General features: G+C 41.2%; 1 long non-coding RNA gene across 1 annotated transcript; it reads left to right on the top strand.

Annotated features, from left to right (window-relative positions):
* Positions 1–18,013: 18,013 nt before the first annotated feature.
* On the top strand, positions 18,014–21,045 carry LOC147444363 (uncharacterized). Its single transcript, XR_015190118.1, has 2 exons — positions 18,014–19,350; positions 19,436–21,045. It is a non-coding gene; the product is annotated as an uncharacterized LOC147444363 (long non-coding RNA).
* The last annotated feature ends 391 nt before the right edge of the window (positions 21,046–21,436 follow it).

Below are 21,436 nucleotides of genomic sequence, written 5' to 3'. Positions count from 1 at the left end.
CACAATCTCAATCTCAATCTCTTGATGGCAACAATGATCATAATCGGAATGGCAACACGATCACAATCTCAATATCATGACACCTTGCACAGATCCCATTTTACTTTGTAGAGTAGATATCACATTGGTTTCTGCAATGTCTCTGTATATTTGTTTGTAAGCAAACATGTTGCTGCTTCTAGGCTATCCTGCTGGAAATTTGATTCTGTCATAACTTTGTCATACAAACTCAAAATATAATATTACAAGTACTCAAAACGACAAGAATAGGTCTGGTCTACAAGGCAACGCGGACAGAATTACAAAAACTCTCTTTTGGCTATAAACGTAACTTTTAGGTCGCGATTCAAAGCCTCTATTTTTTGGGTATCCATGACTTTTTCAACTTATTTTAAGCTTACCTATGTATTTCAAGCTAGAACCCATAGAAATAAAACATTGATATTGATGAAAACATCAATTTTTACTACGTGTTTATTTTACAATCTACATCCAAAAGATCTTTTATTCAATAACTATTATTAAAAAGATCTTTTATGTATTGTGAAGAGAATATATTTTCTCCCTCAATGTCTCAAACTCATTTGTGTATGACTAATACTCTCTATCTCATAAACTATTCAACAATCTTTTAAACCATATTTAACAAAAGATCTAATCTATTGCATTCTTTTTTACTTTGAAAACTCGGAAACATAGTCCTATTACAAACTTCTACACTGTGGAGAGTCTTTTGCAAAATAAAAATGTTGTTTTGGAGGCGTTTGTTTGTGATGGCTTCTATGATTGGGAAGCAGAGAAACCAGAACGAGTAAAAACAAAGGTTCAATCCATGAAAGTGCTTATTGATGATAGAAACTTTTGGTATGATGTTGGGGACACATACTTGGTGATGAGGCCTGTGATGATATCTTTGCGTCAGTTTTATCTTAAGTTACCGATATAGGGGAAGGTGTACATGGGCTAGTATAATGTTCAGGAGAGCTTGAACTCTCCTTCAGAGCCAAAAAATTATCAAGCCTTGGAGAGCAGCTTTTAATAAGACTAAAACATATATCTTAAATAAGTATGTACATGCTTGATGGGTTAGTGCGCATAGCCCACTACACAGTGTTACTTTTTTTCTTGATCTAGAGTACTAGAACATGGATTGTGATGAATTAGATGAGGATGTGATTGAAGACTTCTATGATGTAGTAATTAATTTCTACAACAATCTAGATGATCAAGCGCAAGCAATCACCGACATGAAAAAGTACAAGTTAAACGATGGCCTTTTCAATTTGGAGTTTGTGCAAAACCTTGCATCATAATAACTAGCATGGAGATGGTGGCTCATGAATGGTGCTTTGGCGCCTACATTGCAGCAATTGGCTGTTAGGGTTCTTGCACAATGTGTCGCCAATTCAAGTTCCAAGAGAAACTAGAGTATGTACAACTGTGTACACTCGACTATTCGTAATCGGCTTCTTAGTGATCGAGCTGAGAAATTGGTTTACCTATATTGCAATCACAGGCTACTTAGCAATATTCAATCAGAAAGTTAAAAAGAAGATATATCACGATGGACTATGGATATGAATGAAGATGACCAGGAGAATGGGGAAGAGGTGACAGTCAAAGAATTTGAGTTCTGTGAGATTGGTAGATGTACTTTGCTTGAATTGAATTGAACCTTGAGGTGGATGATTTTCCTCCTACTTGGCAACGAAGGGCATTGCGGAGCAACAATGTAAACATAGATAGCATTGTAGGTTAACACTTCATTTAGGTGCAAAATAGTTGAATGTCATGTAAATCCTTTTTTTTGTGGCTTGTGGCTCGTGGGCCAAGTGACATACCACAATTTTTATTTTATTGTCATTTAACACGGTAGTTTGAATATTGTCATTTATGAATTTAAAAAGTATCATAAATTTTGTTTGCAACTCCAATGGGAGACTTTATACACTTCGCATTTATAACATTCCTTTATGCACCAAGGAATACTATCAAACCTTCACAAATCAATTTACCACCATTAAAAAAGTCATAGAAATTTTTACAAGGCTTCAATGTTCATTGCAAGGGAGACATATACAAGGATCATAGAGTCACTACAATCCACTTCAGGTTAAGATGTTGACAATTTACAAAGATAAATTCAAATTAGTCAAAATAGAGTCTCTCTCCCTTGCAGTTGCCGCCAATAAGCGTTGATAGTCTTTATCCATTTTGGATATGGAATACATAAGCTCGTCAATCGGAGCCTTGTTAATGTGGCACTCTTTTTTATTTACCATGTTTTGCATGAGACATGGAAAATTATACATGTGGCCACAAGCTATTCTGTCGTGTCCACTCCAACTATGGAAAAAGTGTTCGCAAACCGGGCAAGGGCCCACTGCATCTGAAGTGTAACCTGGAGGTGTCCGCAATGTGTTAGGATGCTTGATCATTGTCATGATCGATTTTTGTTGAACCCGTCCCTCCATTCCATGGAGTTCACACCTAAGCACCTTGACATCTCTCTGTAACTCCTTGTTATTGCTTGAGTCCCCTCTCCTTGTCAACTATGTGGAGGTACAGAGTTGTGTTTGCAATTCCTCCACAATGTCATGTGTTTGCAAAGCGGAGCCAGCCAATGCATATCTTAGCTCCTCTCGTGATATTGTAACTGTCTCATCCACTATGCTCTTATTGGGGGCTCTGCTGTTGAAGTCCACTGGCTCATTTTGAACAAATTGGACGTATAGCATCTTTGCAAACCACAAGGGACAATCTGTGTGGTTTAGTGTACTCCCTGTACATACAAGGTATAGAGCTTTGGCATGTGTGAAAATGTCTAGCACAATAGACTTATCTAACTTTCATCTTCCCTTGCAGATAGAGAATTCAGACACATTTGGCCATACTTCCTTGATCATCTCTGTGGTGACGTCTTTGTTGATGTCTTTCCATTTCTTGCCATTTGTGGAGACCCACTCCTCATTGGTCCTTGCCGGCAACTCTCGCTTGGTCATTTAGGCCATTTGCATCTACAAGTGCACGCAAGCGATCCTATGCTTTTTTAGATTCTCACACTCGTCCATACCTGGCACAAACACATTTCCACTATCTCAATTTTGCATCACAGATACAATTGCAAATCCAATGGTACACCTTGGTTTAAGCTATCACAACACACCACAATATATATTAATCACTTTTTTCCATGAGTCCATCATTATAAAAGGACTTTATTTGCAAATATAATGTCCAAATTTCAACAAAAACTATAACAACACACCACATTCTGCATTGATCACTTTGCACCATGACACCATTATTATAAGAAGAATTTACTTGCGAATAGATGTCCATATTGCAATAGAAAATATCACAATACACCACATTCTGTATTAATCACTTTGCTCCATCATTATAAAAAGACTTTACTTGTGAATACAGATCCCAAAATTCAACATAAAATTTCACAACACACCACATTGTGTATTAATCGCTTTGCACCATGACTCCATCATCATAAAAAGGTACAATTTAACTCAATGGTCCATGAATATACAAAAAGCTCCATTTACATTTGTCAGATAATCCGAAAAAGACCACTGTTTACAAAAGTGACCAAATTAGACTAAAATCTAGGCATCATCTCACTAAGTAGACGCAAACACACCTCTGAGTTGTACTCTAACATATATAAATGCTCACTCATTGTCTGCAATGTCTTTCTCTGCCTAGGTGGTTGTTGTAAGTAGTTTTTTTGCATTATAGTGACAATCATGCCACAGTTAGTTTTCTTTTGCTTTTGCCATGGCACATTGTAATGCTCTGAAAAATCTTTGCACCAATCACATAGTTTCTCAATGCAGAAAGCAATTGCATAGGTGTTAGTGTCTTTTGAATACGGACAAGACGATTTTGGGTTGCAAAGCTCGGGGGCCCTCCAAGGACGTAGGGCATGCTCTATGGGGCCATTGATGTTGGTTGCTCACTTTTCAATGCCCACTCGCAGTGCCAACCCCAATCAGTGACAACCACATGCGGCACACCCTCCTTAGTGAAGTCAGTCATGATGTTCCATGGGTGCAAGTCACAGTGTATAATTCCTTTATTGTGTGCATGTGCCATGGTCTTCACCTGAGCATTCATAAAAGAAGGCGCCCAATTAAGCATATGCTTGCACATCTCTAAGTCTTGCTCTGTGGGAGGGCATCTAGGATCTTCCTTTTGAGATGCCAGTATGTTATAAAATTTGCCTTTGGGTGGTAGAACACACTCTAACATGTCACCCAGATCCATTCCATTGAAGCGAGGAAGAACCAAGGACCATGTCTCTTGGTGTGTTTGTGCTATGCATCTAACGATGCCCCTGTGGAACAATTTCACGATCGCCTCTAGAGTGAAAGATTGGCGTCTCTTTGTTGCATCTCCTTGGAAGTCTTTGACCACATACTGCACTTCTGGTGGCAACCAAGTGACTCCTTCAATTGTTCACTCTGATACAACTCCATAGCATCCTTTCCCAAGATTTTGACCACGTTTGATAGCTTTGGGTGTGAGGTAAACACCAATGGCACACTGAGACATAAAACGGGTGCCTAATAAATGCTCGCGATCTGTGTGGGCTTCTGTATCTGATCTTCCTACTACTGCACCTTGAGAGGACGCTGGTGAATAAAAGATGGATCTAGCTTTGTGGCTATGGATATCTTGAGCATCAATATTGTGCACTATTTTTTACTTTGACCTCTCTACACGCCATATATGAGTCCAATGCTGTAGCTTGACTAGATCCGCATCCGCTAGTGCTTCAACACCCAAGTATCTTAAGCATTGTGTCATATTGCCCACAATAGATAGTATTGACCACAATACTATCTATTAGCCTACGGATAACCTTTGCATCTACAACTGAGAAGTGTGCCTGAACTGCTTCAATTATGGTATCAAACAAACGATCTCTGCACGTCTCACTCTCCAATATAAGGCGATATCCTCCGTGGTGGTTAGGGCACATATACACATGACCAACAGAGTTCTGATCTTGGCTTTTAACTGCTTCATTTCCACAGGATCCATGTATTCTACAATCATCACATATTTCATGATTTTTAAAGAGAACATAACTGTAAATTTTATAAGAAGTATATAGTTCATGCATTGAAACTAACGATGACACTAGCTTAAAGAGTAGGCAATCATTCAATGAGAGTGACGACAGCTCCAACCTAGTAGTAGGGTTGATGCCGAGACCACCACTGAACTAACCCAACAAAATAGGGCATCATTCAATGCAACTAACTACACCTCCAACCCAATAGTAGGGTTGATGCCAATAGAAACACCGAACTAATCCTAAAAAGCAGGGCATCATTTGATGGCTAGAGATGATGCCGAAAGAAACACCAAACTAGCCTAAAAGTGAGGGCATCATTCAATGAATCTAGTGACACCTCCAACCAAATAGTAGGACTGATGCCGAAAGAAACACCAAACTAGCGTAAAATCAAGGGCATCATTCGATGAATCTAATGACACCAGAAGCCCAGTAGTAGGGTTGATGCCAAAAGAAACACCAAAATAGCCTAAAAGCAAGGACATCATTCAATGAATCTAACGACACCTCAAGCCGAATAGTAGGACTGATGCCAAAAGAAAGAACGAACTAGTCTATCAGCACATATATCACTTATAAAACATAGAAAGTAGTCTATTAGCTTGTACAACGACACTCCTACTCCAATAATAGAATGGATGCTGATAATAAGGCTAATAGAACTACCTAAAAATTGAACGTAACCAACCATGTTCTGCAACGACGCTTCCCGTCCAAAATAGAACCAATGGAAAAGTAAACACAATGGTCAACACGTTCTAAAACAGTGCCTTGGTCTAGCGTTTCATAATGACACTTTCGGTCCAATATTAGGATCAATGCGCGGGTGTGAAAAGCAAGATCAACATAATAGAAAAAAAGTATACCAACTTAAAACAAAGTACTTAAAGAGCTTATGAAATTAAGCTAAAATTTATATCGTAATTTTTTGTCTTCCTTGTGAGGGCTTTGAAAATTCTGACAATTCTTTGGTTGGACACCTAGGCAAGTCAAAGGTGCACAGCATGAGACTTGTGAAGAAAATGGGGCCCCTAGGGGCCCTATTTATAGATACCTTGGGGGCCCGTCGGGCTATAAAGCGGACCCACCCAGCTCGCAGCCCTCCGGGTTTCCTTGTAGCCTCGCCTGGGCCTGACGGGCTACAGACCTGTACCGACGGGAAAATCTCACCGGAACTCCCAGTCCCCTTCAAGTCACCATGCCATTTTCTATGAATGTGAAGACTTGTGAATTGAGAAATTTTGTTAGTTAACAGTGTGATCACAAAAAAAAAACACGTAATCACGTGAATTTGAAATCCATGTCTACCAAGAAGAAGTCCAATAAAATTTGTGTATGTGTCGACTACCACGTTCCAACCCCTTTCACAAAACGCATGCTAGAAGATGGAGGCAGGGTGGTGAAGTTAGCAAGAGGAGGGGGGGGCTGGCGGTGGTGAGGCTGAGGTGAAGGAAGTCTCTTCAAGAACATCATGTTATAGAGGGTCAAATCGGTTCTCTATAGGAACCCAATGCTGCTCGCATGTCATAGGTCTACCAACAGAGGGGGTCTAGGATGACAAGCCTATCCCTAACAACGACAACCATGCACCTGATGCGAGTCATCAGTTGATTGGGCACTAGTTTCTGAAGAGATTCCAGGTTGTGCACCCTGAGTCTGTTTGTTGTGCGTGGCTAACCTTGGTAGGCTAAGTCTATGGCACAAGTCGAGTTCTCCTGCGAGGACAAGCCTTCATAAGATGGCCCATCCATCCAGTCATCCACCACTCAACCTAGGTAGTACAGTTACCTTCGAGAGAGTGTGGGTTTCCCAAAACAAAATGCGTAGCATAGATATACTTTCTACCTTGGTAGCAACTGAAGCTGGCATGCACAGTGCCTCCAAGACAGTCCCAATTTTGAAACCAATCCTGGATAGCAGTGTGAGGTACTCTCTCCTCCGGCCAAGGAAGTAGACCGACATGGGCAAATCTGCTTCCTTGACAAGAACATCAGAAGCTGGGTCAAACCATGATGCCACTGTAAAAAATGGACCTAACTATTTGGATGGCCAACAAGATCATTCAAATGACCTTGATTGCCATGTAGGGAGTGTCACACTCGATCTAGTAATAGCGACGCCCAAGGATTTGTATATTAATAATATTTCCCACCTCTGAGAGAAGGTGGGCCTAGAGGAGATCACATACCTCGCTTGGGCCTTGGACAGGTCCCGATAATTTTGCAAATGACAGAGGTGGTCTGAAGGCGCTACACCTCTGCTGCAAGGCTTGCTTGCTCCGTCTACGATAGAGCAACTCGGATGGTGGGCTCTACAAGGTCGAGCGAGGGGGCTTTATTTGAGTCCCTCTAGGATGGAGCAACAACCTCCATCTATGTTTGTTGTTGTGAAAGACAAGAGGACGAGACGAGGGTGAAAGAGGCAATTCAAAAGTGAGACCAACGCAAAAAGGAAGGGGGGGGGGGGGGGGGGGGGGGGGGTTCAATAGCAATGAGCACATTCAAAACGGTCACTTCGTAAGTCCCCAACTCAACTCCTTTTCTACACCCATACAGTAAATACACCCATGTCACTCCTTCCCCTATCAGAATTCACATCTTTCTTGTACCAGCTTGTAGGGATGAGGATATTGACTTTAGGGTTGGATTCTCTTTTCTCTTGTGTCGGAGATGTCAACAAAAGTGGTCAATGGATAGTGTCTCCACCTATATCAAGATCAAAGTCTTAAGAGCTCCCCCATCACTTGAGCGACATGGGGATAACTCATTTGCGCAAGGCCATCAGACAATGCTCAGGGAGGTGTATGTATATCTATTGTGGATTACTTGAGGCTTTGTATTGTGGACAGAGGGTGATTGTGCCTAGGATGTCCCACTGTCTTACTATGGGTGGAAGCATGCTAAGGTGTCATGCTTTTTGTGCTAGTTAGCATGTGCCAACAAGCATATATATCTTGTAAGCATAAGGAGAGTGGTGTTCTTCAAGTGTGTGGGCCTCCATTGTAAACTGTTAAAATAATTTTTAAAAATTGGCCCCAAATTCAAATGAGCTTGAAAATTTACGATGAGATGTTACTTCAAAGTAGTGGTGGATTCATGGATGCATGGAAAGAAACAGAGCGTAGGGGCCACTGGCAAGAGAGAGGGGGGAGGCAATTGGGAGCTATAGGCCGTCCCTCAATCATAGCTCACTAGGTTGCCCTCGTGGAGAATAGCTCGGCATAGCAGTCAGCCACTTCCGATGACGACTCGCTTGACACTCCACGAAGTAGGAAGTCGAGGAAAAAAGCTTCTTCAGGTTCTCCTCCAGACCGCAAAAGTGTGAATCTGTCTGAATCCCAAGAATCCCCAATGCCAAACAACATGCATGCAGGGAAGGGGAAGAACGACTCAGGTACTCTCTCTCTCTCTCTCTCTCTCTCTCTCTCTCTCTCTCTCTCTCTCTCCCCCCCCCCCCCCCCCCGCCGAATGACACGAACTACATTGCACTGAGCAATTATGTGTGTGTGTGTGTGTGTGTGTAGCTGTTTTACCATAAATAATATGACATAATTGAACTTTTTACGTTCAAAAAACAGCTGGCTTAAAAAAAAAGGAAATGATAAGTACAAAAACAACTCAGTCTTAGAATTATTTTTGTACATTGTTTGTAAGAATGAGGCCTCATTCCAGTATACAAATAGAAGAACTTCCCAAGTAGTAAGTGAATGTGTAATCCAGTGTAGGACAACTTGCCAAAGCTAAAGAAAACCTTCCAAGATAAGATAGAGTCCTTACCTACATCCATCCAAACAAGACAACAAATATGTTAGCCTTGGATGTGTTTTACATGTATCAATGGACTGAACCAATTGTTATCCATGTCCATCTTGCACTCTTTTTTTAAAACTTTTACAATCTAAGTCCATAGTAATTATGTGGACAATTTTTTTTCAAAAAAGAACCCAAAGTTTTTGATTTAGAGAGGAATTTTATATCATTTCGATTAGAAGGCCATCACCCCTTCTAATCCAAGTGTCTGAATTCCCCCACTTTTATTATCACAGTTTTTATCTTCCTAGATTAATGAAAGCACCATCATATGAAGTTTATGAAAAAAATTCGGAATCCTTTAATAGTTCCAATCCAACCATAGGCTAGTTCAATGTTTGTTTTAAGTCGGGTAAAGTTTAGGCCCACCATGGTATCCAAATCCACCAGTTTGCAAGTCACTTACCTTATACATCATTTTGGCCAACCCAGGTGGCAAGATGCCCTTACTGAATCAGGTTATAACATGAGTCTAACTAAAAAAACAATTATGCTATACAGTTTCCAATTCCTTATGTGAATGAAAAAAGGAGATCCTTGTAGTATTTAATCACGATGGTTTTAGACATTCAACCAGTAACTAAAAGAAGTAGGGCCAGAAAAAACCATCTATCACCCGTATGCAGCAGGGCCAAGCCCTGTTTTCACCATAATTAAAAAACCATACTACCCATGTAAATACCGATAAGCAGCAAATCAACCAGAATTTAAGAACAATCCCAAAAGTCGTCATGGAATGCAGTCATGGCAACTTCCCATACCATAATGATGTCAAATAACATTGTGCAATGGTAAAAACCTTGTGCAATGTTCACAAAACCAACCTAAGCAGTGGTAGGCAGTAGACCAAAACAGTTACCAAGCACCAAAGGGAACAACAACCGCTAGTGAGTAAGCAGAAACTGTAATGCGTTACCCTTTATCCTGGCCATAAATAAATGCTCATATACAACAGTAGCGTGCCATCTAGCCCACTTATCCACAAAAATATTCACTATCGGTGTGCAGAGGGTGGGACAACACGACCCCATTTCAAGCTCCCATCAATATCCAAAACATAAGGTTTATCCGATCATAGAACCATAACCCATGCAAAAAGGCACCAGTTAGCATGCCAACTGCAATCATATTAGCAAGCACAAAAAAAAATGTCTGTTCGTACCAGTTACCAGGGCAAAGCCATAACCAAACCAGTGGTTAGTCAACCAAACAATAGCTAGTAGGTATTTTTCCTTTTTTTAGAAAAACTAGAGTTAAAAGCGGCAACAGGTAATAAGCCATACCAAAAAAGAACCACCAATATGGAATACTCAATAGAACTAACAAGAAACAAATAGCAATCATAATCCCAATAGTGGGATTTAAAGCCTTGCAAAAAAACCAACCCATTGTTCCTTACTATACTGTGTGAAAGCTACTCAAGGTGTCATGCGTTTTAAAGAAGCACATACATATTGCCCTAAAACCCGGGCAGAAAAAACCTCCATCACAACATGTCCCTTGTAATTTAGAAGGGCCAAGTCCCATGGTGGAGACTCAACAACCTGAAGCTTTAGGAAGTGAGTGACCAATAAGTTAGGGGTTTGAAAGTACTATAGTGTGTGTGTGTGTGTGTGTGTGTGTGTGTGTGTGTGTGTGTGTGTGTGTGTGTGTGTGTGTGTGTGTGTGTGTGTGTGTGTGTGTGTGTGTGTGTGTGTGTGTGTGTGTGTGTGTGTGTCCAACTGAGCAGTTATGGTTCAAGCTTGTACACGAATTACTTGAGATGTCTTTTCTAGTGGGGTTTCTTAAAGAAGATTTGTAAGGTGTTGATTGTTTCATGTATGCATGAAATGTGAGATACATATTATTTCCCAATAGATAGAAAATTTGCCCTTTGCCATGGATAGCCTTGCATTGTAATATCTTGTGACATTGGGGGTGTGCATGCTAACGGAAAGCTCCCAAGCTTAACATCCCAATGTTGGAGAAATTGTGTATTGTAGCAAAAGATTTGAATGTTTTTCATGGCCTCTCGATGAATGGTGCCAACCCCAAACTGGTGAAGTGGGACAAAATCAGAGATATGGAATGGTTCAGTGTATTTAGAGAGCCAAAGGATCGCAGTAAATATTGCATTAAATGAAGTTCTATACATAGGGATATATATGACTAGGTGATGCAACTACACTACACGGTGTACCAAAGGGCCCCACCTTAAAAGTGCAGATCAACTTTGCATATGCGAAGGGGTTTGTACAAGAATTCAGTCAGACCGGTAATTGCAAGCATTTCAGCCATGCATTTCGATTGGGCAGAGTTTGCTATCTAGCATTTGTAGGACCTTCAAGAAAAAGGATACTACGAGTCCCATGTCAAAAAGTGGAGGATGTGTAAATCCCATTGTTCATGTCAAACACCGAGGAGGGGTGTGCAAAAATAAAGGAAGAGTACTCGAGCAGAGTAGCCACGAATATTTCCAAAGCTACCAAGGTGACACCACTCTCTCACCACAGCACTCATCAAGGAACAGAAAGCCTAACATATTTTGGCCTTCAATATTTGCAGCACATTTAACACTAGATTGGTGACAGAACACTTTTATGTCCTTGCACACTTTTGTGTCCTGTTAAGTGACCCTTTTGCTTGAATTATTTGAAGAGTATGAAAATGAATTTCTAGGTTCTATATATCCAAAAATTTGGCTTATGAGCTGAAAAACCTTAGACATTTTTTTTGAAATATTGATCTTACCATTAACTTTACTCTTGCACAACAGTTTTGAACCTAAACTGTGTGAAAAAACGGATCATGTTTTCGGTTTTTTTCCAAATTTTTGCAACTATACCACTAAACTTCATGTTTGTGAGGTTTAGATTGCTAGAGGATAAGCCTTCGTAGTTCTCAACATGTTTTGATGCTTCTAGGGAGAACTAAGTGTTAAAATTGAAAGTTATGACTAAATTACAAGAATTGTCTAATCCTGATTTTTTGCCATAATTAGCACTTGATTTTTTTGGTGGCTTTCTTGATATCCAAATGAAATTTTGATTGTATAAGGTCATGTATAACATGAAGCTAATCTTCATGAGTTTTGGGGGACCTAATATGCTATATATCATAGTAAATGATGATGGTTGAGTTTTTTGATTGCTAAAGAATACGACACGTTTTAGTGTAGCAAGTGTAGCTTTCTCAATATTGCTAGTTTCTTAGGCCAATTGTGAGTATTTTGTGGGTAGTAACCATATCTAATCATAAACTATAAATTTGGGTAGATATTGAGTAGTTTCTATGGGATTCTAGAAGTCATAATGCTAAACCTAGTTTTGTCATGTTTGTTGTATTTAGCACTTCATCATTGTCCCCAAGGTTCCACTTAGTAAGAGATCCATTATTCTTTTGACATGCTCCATGTCTCCTTAAAAATTAGTGAGGCAAAAGTAACCATATGTTTTGATCACCAACCCATTGAAGTTGACGAGGAATTTTATCTCATGCCCTACAAAAGTCCCCACTCTTATTCAAATGCAATCAACCATAAGAAATGGCCGTTTTGGGCAAAATGCACTAGTCCATCAACTTTGGAGGCTTGTTGTGACCAAGGCACAATAAATTTTACAAATTTCTCATTTTTTCCATATGTAGTAGTTTTTGAACTATAAGCTCATGAAAGGATTTTTTCAAAATGAGTGGATCTACTATGGTTTTGGAAGTTTTTTCCAAAACCCTAAAAGGACACTTTTATGTCCTGTTAGGTTACCAGACTAGCGTTAAAAGGTTGTTGGTGATCATGTCACAAAACAACTGCAGGATGCTAAACAACATCTTGTCAATGCAAGACAGAAGCTTGAAGCTATGAGGGTTTTGAAAGAAAGAGATGCTAGGGTTAGCCCAATTGTGATTGCTATGAGATAGAAGCTTCATGATGCTAACAATGAACTGTAGAGTTTATTACAAAGCCATAATATGGATGTAAAGAGGGAAAGAGAGCTCAAAGTGAAGATAGAGACACTTGAAGAGACATTGGATGGTTTGGGGTTTCCTCACAATGAGGACACCCCCATTGATGTTGAAATTGACATAAGTTGTCATCGTGTAAGTGTCCGTGACTTTTGTGCTTGCACCATATGTTTGGAATATGTGCACAACTATCCTATGTACTTACGATGCTTCTCTTTTTTTTGGTTTGTAGATTAATGTGGAGGTGCAAGAAGTGAAAGTGCAGCTACTCATGCATACAAGCAAGATGTACAAGGCTCCTTGTTCCCCATTGCACTATGTAAATTAGCTATGGACACTTTTATGGAAAGGATAGGAGGGGTATGCGATGGGATGACAATCAACTATAGTTGTGGTCTTCACTAGAAGTACATGAAATCATTGCAATGGTCAAGCTTTCCTATGCACATAGCTATCATCTTCTCTGCTTTGCTGTTGCATGCTCCCTGGGGACAAAATGTAGAGCTTCCTCCTACCAGCAGAGGATACCAATAGAATGGTGCTGCAAGCTCACAGGGCAAGGACATCCAATCACACCACTCTCTGGTAAGATAATCATAAATGGAAGCATGTTAATCAATAAACTAGCATAACAAGAAAGTATCGGTATGCTAGTTAGCATACCATGAATGCAAGTTAGCATATTTTGTATGCTAGTTAGAACAATGGGCATGGTGGTTAGCATAGTTTGTATGCTAGTTAGCATACCTAGTTATGATAGTTAGCACACTCCATTATGCTAGTTAGCATACCCAATTATGCTAGTAAGCATATGTGCTAATGTGTATGCTAGTAAGCAAACCCAATTATGAAACTAAGAAAACATGCTATTGTGTATGCTAGCTAGCATACCCAGTTATGCTAGCTAGCATACCCAATTATACTAGTTAGCATACCTAGTTATGCTGGTTAGCATACACAGCTATGCTAGTAAGCATACCTAGTTATGCTGGTTAGCATACACAGTTGTGCTAGTAAGCATATCTCGGTGAAAGCATGACTGGGTGGACACCAAAGCTGTGTCCGGGACATCACTATTTGGCAAATTAATAGCTCTAATATGTTTGACAAAGATAGAAGAACCCAAGGCATGTGATATATCATTGGATAGATCTTGAAGAGGAGAATCTAAAAAGCTGTATGGCGCCAAATTTAGAATTAATTTGCAAAAATTTTATCGTGCGCCATGTCTAATAGTGCAGCTATTCAAAACTAGTAATCAACCCATAAAAATGTACCACCCAGTCATGCTTTCACCCATCTGCTAATGTGTATGCTACTTAGCATACCTAGTTATGCCAGTTAGTAAGCATACATGGTGTATGATAGCTAGCATACCTAGTTATGCTAGTTACATGCTACTGTGTATGCTAGTTACATGCTAGTAAGCATACATGCTATTATGTATTGTAGTTAGCACACTCAATTTTGATAGTAAGCATACATGGTACTGTTTATGCTAGTTATCATACCCAATTACTAGTTAACATACCCAGATATGCTTGTTAGCATACATGTAATGTGTATGCTAGTTAACAAGACCAATTATGCTAGTTAGCATACATGGTACTTTGTATGCTAGTTAGCTGACATTCTTCTGTATATGCTAGTCCACATACATACTTATTATGCTATGTATGCTAGTTAATAGAGTCTCTATAATAGCTAGCACAGTTTGTATGCTAGTTAGCATAGGGGTATGGTGGTTAGCATAGTGTATTTAGTTAGCATATCCTCTTATGCTATTTAGCTTACCTACTTATGTTGGTAAGCATAAATGACTGTGTATGCTAGTTATGCTATGTATGCTAGTTTTCATATTGGCTACAGTGGCCAGCATGCCCAATTATGCTAGTTAGCATACAATTTACTATGTATGCTAGCTAGTACACCCACTTATGCTAGCTAGCATAGATGCTACTGGATATGCTAGTTAGCATAGTCTCATTAGAAAATTTCGTAGGTCATTTGGAGGGCCTTGTAAGAAATTGTATTTCTCTCTCTAGAAACTTTTTATAAAATGCACTTGCACCTTGTGAGTACGTCCAAAAGCACAACCAGACACTCTAAAAAGTAGATTTATATTCCCAATCGTCCTTGAAAACGGTCACTTTTTTATTTAATACGAGCGTCTTTTTCAAGAGGCAGGTGCGGCACATTCAATGCAGCTTACGTCATCACTAAAAGTTGAAAAGTCACAAACTGTCAAATAGTGATAGATTTTGAGACTTTTGACACCACCAATGCGTCCGGAACGCCAAAATACCCTAAAAACGAATGTCTACTTGCCTCATTCCGACAACCGGAGAGGCAAAAAATATCAAAAAATCCCAAAAAATGGGCTTTTTACTTAAGGCGTGCGAGGAGGCATTTTTAAATTCTAGAATGCCCCTCTGCGCGCCGTTAGTACAAAGCTCCTTTTAGTGATTTTTGGACACTTATCTTTCCAGAAAGCCCCTTTTTAGAGGTTTTTGGACATTTTCCTCTCAAAAAGCTCCCTAAAAAGAGGAAAAAGGGGCTTTTTACTAACGGCGCGCGAGGAGGCATTCCAAAATTCTAGAATGCCCCTCTGCACGCCGTTAGTACAAAGCTCCTTTTAGTGATTTTTGGACACTTATCTTTTCAGAAAGCCCCTTTTTAGAGGTTTTTGGATATTTTCCTCTCAAAAAGATCCTTAAAAAGAGGAAAAAGGGGCTTTTTACTAACGGCGCACGGGGAGGCATTACAAAATTTTGGAATGGCCCCTCGCGCGCCGTTAGTAAAATGTTCCTTTAGGGCTTTTTGACATTTTTTTGCCTGTTTGGATGTCTGAGCGAGGCACTTGGACATTCATTTCTAGGAGATATGTGCGTTCTGGACGCATTGACAATATCAAAAGTTTCAAAATCTTCCACCACTTGATAGTTTTGTGACTTTTTGAGTTCTAGTGATGACGTAGCCCGTATCAAATGCATCGCATCTACCTTCTGAAAAAGGTGCTCGCATTAAATGAAAGAGAGTGCTCGTCTTCAAGGACCACTAAATGAGGAAAGGGACACCTTTTATATTTTTGTTAATATCAATCTATTTTTCTACGTAACGTAGACTCTTCTCTCATTGGAAGAGCTTATTTTCCTCTCTCTTCCAAAAGGCCCTCCAAAAGACCTCCGAAATCTCCTAATGATATGCTAGCTAGTATACACAGTTATGCTTCTTAGCATCTATTCTATAGAATATGCTAGTTAGCATACATAGCAGTCAACATACATGCGTATTATGCTATGTATGCTAGTCAACATAGTCTATATGCTAGTTAGCATACTAGGTATGCTAGCTAGTGACCTAGTTATGCTAGCCCCCCCTGTTAGCGCTAGCTATCGAGATGAATCAAGGGTTATTCGAGCATATCTATCTCTGGTAAGGGCCCATAAATTATGCATGAAGGATCCTGATCTAGTAAGGGCCTCGACCACGAGAGGGGGTGCAGCTAGCTCGGCTCAAATAATCTCATGTGGCACTGACGCCTTAGCCCGAAAGAGACGAGAGAACATAGAAACTAGAGGTCTTCCCATACATCTCCATCCATCAGTGTTACCAGACCTGCCATGGTGGTCCACTGAGGGTCCCCAAATCTGAACCCTATATAACATAGTTGAAGCCACTGGAGTGTCAAAAAGCCACAACTTTGTTCGAGGTTCTTGAAACTGAACTTGCGATTACATCTTCTCCAACCCCCCAAGACTGCATAAGCTCTTGTCAATCTAGTTTCTGCTGCGTTCCTCAATGAAAGCACCGGTCCATTGAAGACTACTCGAAGATAGGTGCATACATACATATACTCCATCATCTCCTGGCCATATGTAAAAGTGGCTGTTGACCTCTTGACCCACTGTGGTGTGGTGTTAAACACCATAACTCTTGTTTTACCCAGGCTAACAAGCAATCCACCATCATGGGCAAATGTGTACAGTGCATCTAAATGACGTTGCATCCCCTCCAAGGAGTCAGAAATCAACACAGTATCATCAGCATATAACAATAGTGGGAACCATGTCCCTACCAATTGTGCTCCTCTCTCTCCATCCCTCTCAATGTAGTCAGCAATTTCATCCACATACATGCCAAATACTGTAGGAGATAGCGGGGAGTCTTATTTCACCCCAACAATGGAGTGAACCAAATCAAAATACGCTCTGAAGTGCGTACATGTCCCACTACTGACTTGTATAGAGCCATGATCCCCCAAATCAACTCTTTGGGTACTCCCATCTCTTGCAATTTGCGCATCAATCTAGCCATGGGCACTATATTGAAGGCTTTGCGGAATTCCACAAAGCAATAATAGAGTCGTGTCCCACGTGATCTCCCCTCCTCAATAATCGGTATGAGTGTTAGAATATAATCAAGAGTAGAGAAACCTCTCCTGAAATATGCATGTCCTGCTGTCCGTACACCCTCTCTCTCTCTCTGTCCATCTACTCAATTGTTGCTCAAGGATGGATGTGTACAATTGTGCCAATGTGTGTCCGATCATGATAGTGCTGTAGTTCCCAGGCTCCATAGGGTCTCCTGACTTAATGAAAAAAGGTACGATAGTGGACAAAGTGTAAGTATTTGGTAGGGCCTTACACATGGCCCGATAGAAGATCATTGCTAGAGAGAGAGAGAGAGAGAGAGAGAGAGAGAGAGAGACTCTAGTACCCCACGTCGTTTTGAGTAACTGAAAAATCACACTACAAGGGAGGGAATGAATAATATTTTTTATAAGCATTTTAAATTCAAACTATACTTACTCTTTGATTTTCAATATATGCTGCTAACAAGCACAAGTAACTAGCATTATCGCGACAACATTTTCAATGACACATTAACATGCTTATATCCTTATAAATTTTTTATAAACATTTTAAATTCAAACTATATTTACTCTTTGGTTTTTAATATATGCTAACAAGCACAAGTAACTAGCATTGTCCGGGAGAACATTTTCAATGACACATTAACATGCTTATATCGCTATGACAAGACCTTGTAATTTTTTGGGCTGTTCAATATAGTTCACTCCCAATTGTGAGTTTTGCAAAAAAAAAAAAAAAAAAGAACATGCTATGCATTTTCAAGTGTTGATTGTCGTGTTGTGCACCCAAATCATGTGAGTGCTCAGACAGAGTTTTGGAATTCCATAGTCCGGGCCTTGCTTGCTGTCAAGCACTGGTGTGTTACTTCAACAGACCCACCTGATAGGGTGCACCTTCACTATGGCTTTTTTGCGACAGCAGTGAAGTCTAAACTTCTCTCGCTCTCAGAGTCAGAGAGGGGACAACACAGCTAGATGGATTCTATCTTCTTGGTGGCTTTACGGCTATTTTAGCAAACTACTTCTCGGATCAGGCGCTTGTCAGAGACCATGGAGACGATTTGGTTGACTGCAAGAATGTTGTCGGAGATGCAGCTCAGAGGGCAGCCATAGGGGAAGAGAGAACCAGATAGTGCTTGGATCGAGGCTCAGCTTGACTAGGCAAGACAAGTGATCCGAAAGCTCGAGGAGAGGCGGCACGATTTTTCTTTCCACAAGTGGGCTCTCAATGGACACAGCTTGGAGATAGAATTTATGGCAAGTTCTTTGAGCTCACTAGACTCGGCACTCTTGACGAGGATGCGTCCACTCCAGAGACTGGGTGGCTCCGTAGCACGGGAGTCACAAGAGATCAGAGAGATTGCCATTGTTTTTTACATAGAGCTACTCCCCGTAGAGGAGCCTTCAAAGCACATGGATGCCTGCAAGGCTGCAAGGCAAAGGTCTTAGCTCATATACGGCGAAATATCACTAATGATATGTGTGAGGCTGGAGAGGCCTCTAGTCGGATCTCAGTTGCTGGATGCACTCAAGGCATTGTCACATCACAGCTTCCGTGGAGAGGATGCCCTGATTCCTTGTTTTTCTTGAGATACTCAGAGACTTTGGGCATGGTTTATGCAGTGGGTTTCCGCATGTGTGAGATGCAAGGGTGGTGCCTCAGAGCCTATCAGAGGGTTCGATGTATCTTATCCCCAACAAGGGTGGTTCTCTAGACGATATCCGACAGTAAGCAGTGAATGCCCATTACGATTCTCAACTCCTTTTTGTTCCTTTTCTTTGCAAAGGCTTTGAGCAGCTATCTCACGGCTCAGGGCATTGGACTCGAGAGGGTTATAGATGCCTTTGAGGAGGAGCAGCCATTGGATGCGGCGTTTGCGAATGACAATTGTACTTGGATAGCCACGAGGCCAATTGGAGGAGAGCCCAACATGCTCTTGAGGATTTTTGCATAGCTTCTGGGGCACTGATCAACTAGCGGAAGACAGTTGCTATCTGGATTGGCATGATTTGACACAGAGAAGCAGATTGCCCTCCTCCTCCTGAGCATTTGAAGGAAGCTTGTACAGTAGATCTATCCTTGGCGGACGTAGTGTGGTGGCCAACCAGGTGCTTTTGGCAACAATGTGGTACATTATGTCCTGCTTATTCTTTTTTGAGTTCTTGCATAGATCGGATTCAACAGCTTATCGGGAACTTTCTGTGGTCTGGCAGAGAGGAATTACAGCCTGCACTCACCAAAGTTGCTTGGTCTGCATCCTCGTGAAGGGTGGGCTTGGGCTCCTTGATCTAGCATCACAGAGTAGAGCCTACTAGAGAAGCTCATTGTTCACAGGTCCCTTCCAAGTGCTAAGCCTTGGAAGAAGCTCATTCGGGCCAAAATTTAGGCTCTAGCTCCCTTAGCAAGTGCCTTGTAGCAATTAGAGACTTCACAGCGGTACACAGAGTTGGACTGAGTGGTCGCTGAACCCTGGTTTTTCCCATAGTGTTCAACATCATAAGATTCTGTAGGCTCAGCATCGTGCACCTAGGTGCGCGGTGCTCACCCGCAGAACCTCATGATGTCGTCATAATTCACAATGTGGGAATAATTGTGGGAAGCTGTTGAAATTTCCCTGTGTCTGCTCAAGGCCTGCACACATGCCTGAGTCAAAGTAGGTTCGCTTACTTGAAGGAGCGGCTTCCACAGGTCAGTGGTTGCTTGACCCACATTCAGTGGAGGCAATCAGTGGGGATTGGCAATTATGGGCTTTTGGAGCTCTACAGTTGGCTCAACTGTAGTGAGACCCTGGAGAGTGGTTTTGGCAAGATCCCTTTGCCTTGCCTGCCCAGCCTAGGACCCCCTTTCTCAGTAGACAACCCAGCGTGGGAGACATATCTTGATGTTTAGGCAGCAAGTTATACTAGTGGCTCACACATGGTGGACACGCCTTGGTTTTCCGTGGGTATGGACATCTGGTAGAGATTGAGCAGCACTGCCTTTGGGATTTCCCTCAGGCTCAATTACATTTGGCTCAGGATACTTGGAGTGATGGCATCCCTAGTTTTGTCACAGATGAATTTCAGTCACATGGTCAGCATGTTCAAGGCAGCAATGTGCCTGCCACTGATAGCATCCGCAAAAAACCCTTGCCTTCAAGTCTACCCCCAGTTAGCCTACACATGTATCGGGTCGGGCTATGTTATCTTTACAACAAATTACGGTGAATTCAGTTTATGCATTTCTCTTGCCTTCCCCTTGGATTGATGACTATGCAAATGCCATTTGGAATCTGCATAAACCTCAGTCATGGTGAACATAAAGACTCAGAGACATTTGGAAAAGCAAGCTGCACCCTTTAAAGAGCAGGCTTTTCCTATGGAGATGTATGCTTGCAGTGTTACTGGTCGGCTTGCCAAGGAAACCGTGACTCACTTGCTATGGACCTACACTGGTCAACCGCTGGATTTTATTGTGGACCGCCTTCGAGCTTTTTGACCTGTGTGCTGCCCTTCTCTCTACTACATCCTCTCATGAGCCTTCCCTACAGACCCTTTGTTTTTTCAAAACTCACAATGGTGAGTGGATTATATTGACAAACCCAAAAAATTACAGATTCTTGTCATGCTCATGCCGAGCCATGACCTCTCCAATAGACCAAACATCAGCTAACAGGAGAGCCACCCCGGAAAAACCACATCCTTATCCTTGCGGACCGGCATCTACGATGCCAATTAATCTGTTTCACTTGTCCAAAGTCTTCCATTTTCCAAGGGCTAAGATCGCCCCTTTGCTTTCTTGTGTTATCTCCATGAAACTAGTTGTTTCCATGAATTACTGAATACTTGATTGTTCCTGGTCTTCTAGATTTTTTTGAAGTAACAAAATCTAACAACTTGAGTTGCAATGATTATCTCGTGGCTCTTGTAGGCCTCTATGCAAGTGGGTCCAAAGGACTTGGAAGATAGGCTTCTTTAAAAACGATCTTTTCTTGGGAGGGCCAGACCACTAATCGTTGGGCAATCCTTGAAGAGATGCGAGAGGTCTTCATTGGCCGTTTTACATTGAGAGCACGTATTAGGGCCAATCCCCCTAGCTAGGACCTTAACCCCAGTCGGCAAGGCTCCCCAAAGTACCTCCCAGAGGAAGACCTTCATCACTTGCGGCCATTGGGGGCACCAAATGTTCTTGGTGACAGTCACCCATCTTGATTCTGGCTAGTCCATATCCCATTG

The sequence above is a fragment of the Adiantum capillus-veneris genome, chromosome 13 (assembly GCF_014529385.1).
Source record: "Adiantum capillus-veneris isolate H3 chromosome 13, ASM1452938v2, whole genome shotgun sequence".
Classification (NCBI taxonomy): domain Eukaryota; kingdom Viridiplantae; phylum Streptophyta; class Polypodiopsida; order Polypodiales; family Pteridaceae; genus Adiantum; species Adiantum capillus-veneris.
This window is presented reverse-complemented; position numbering and strand designations above follow the sequence as displayed.